We start from the raw sequence: 1,842 nt of genomic DNA, 5'->3' as shown, positions 1-1,842 counted from the left end.
CATAAATCTGTGCTGCATAGTTAACATATTGCATAATGGAATCATAATCCCCAAAGATCTCATCAGACTAGGACAATAGACTGAATATAAGAGAAATTTTAATGGAGATAATGATCACCTTGCATAATAACACATTTAATTTATATACCACTGAGGTTTGCAAAGTGCTTTTCTTCTCCACAACAGCATAGTAAGATAGGTAGTATTTATGTTACTATTCACATTTTACAAAGTAAAAAACTGAAATTCCAAGATGTTAAATGACTTGCCCATGATCACGCAGCTACTAAATATTACAGATGGGCTTTCTCATTCTGAGTCCCTCAACCTTTTCTAAAATAGTTTGTTGCCTTTCAGGGATCAGTATAAAGTCTTGTATTTTACACTTGCCTAAGTGTAGAATGGGGAAAGTGGGGCTAGACAATATTTGTATGAAAAAGATGCAGGGGTTTAGTGGACCACATATTCAGTATGTGTTAAGAGAGCGACGGGACATCGAGAAAAAGCTAACATGCTTGTAGACTGCAGTAATAGAGACATAGTATTCAGAATGAATAAGGATCAGTTTCAGGTACCATATTTTAAGGACATTGACAAATATTCATGTGTCTAGAGGATACTAACTAGAATTATAAGACTAAGCTATGCCATGTGAGGATAAGCAACTGGGGGAATATTTAGGCTAGAGAAGAGAAAACATGAGGGCGATATCTCAGATTTCTTCAAGTATTTTAAGAGATGTCATTCAGCCCTAGTATTTGTGGAAGAGGAATTATATATGTTCTTGTTGGCTTCCAGACAGAACTAGGACCAATGAGTAGAAGTTGCCATGAGGATGATTTTTGCTTGATGTATGAGAAAACTTTCTAACAATTAGAGTTCTCCAAATTAGAGTATGTTCCCTGATCCCTGTAGGTCTTTCAGCAAAGGCCAGATGCATATATGGTAGGCTTTTTGGGTAGGTAGTGAATAGAGTATCACAAAAGCCTTAATGTCATTTTAAGCTTTAATAGTTAGATTAAGCATTTATTAACCACTTACTATGTTCTTGATGTGAGGGCTTGCTGAGTCCTTTACAGGACTGCTCATCCACTTTTGGTGTCCACCTGTCACCCAATTCTCACTTGTGACTCCACGATGCTGTAGCACGTGTAGCAGCCCCACTCCAATAAAACTGTCTAGGCATATGGGCTAAATAAGGTAAGACTTCCCCCGGTGGAATGATTTATTCTAATGAATGGCCATGAAGGTGGCTGAAGCAGGTGCTGTGGAGTGCTTAGAGTTTGGTCAGACATCAAAGATGCCAAGATCATCCACTGCATCCCAGGCTATTGCCAGTCACCTTGACTTTTGTTCTGCCACTAGACTTTGATGGCTTTGGAAGAGAAAGTGAGGCTGATGACTTTGTACAACCCTGTCTCACTTAAATCTAATTCATCACCCTATGACGTCATTGGTCCTCTTTCAAAAACAAAGGATGAACAACAGTAACAACGATGAACATGAGCTATACGCTAAGCACTATGCTACCTTCTAGTGATACAGATCAGAAGTGAAGTAATTCCTGCCTTTAGGGAACTTGCATTCTCATAGGTGGGGGATTGTTCACCTTTTTGAGTCATAGATCCTTTTAAAAGCCTAATGAAGTCTATAGACCTTCTCTCATATGAAGTTTTAAAATATATAAAATGTATGCATGTATAAAATAAAATAAATATATAAATAAATATTTAAAATAAAATTACAGAGAAACCCAGTTATATTGAAAAAGAGTTATCAAAATATTAAATAAAACAAATTCATAGACCCCAGGTTAGGAACACACACACACACACACACACA

This window comes from Vombatus ursinus, unplaced genomic scaffold (assembly GCF_900497805.2).
Source record: "Vombatus ursinus unplaced genomic scaffold, bare-nosed wombat genome assembly UNPS02014812.1, whole genome shotgun sequence".
NCBI lineage: Eukaryota > Metazoa > Chordata > Mammalia > Diprotodontia > Vombatidae > Vombatus > Vombatus ursinus.
This window is presented reverse-complemented; position numbering follows the sequence as displayed.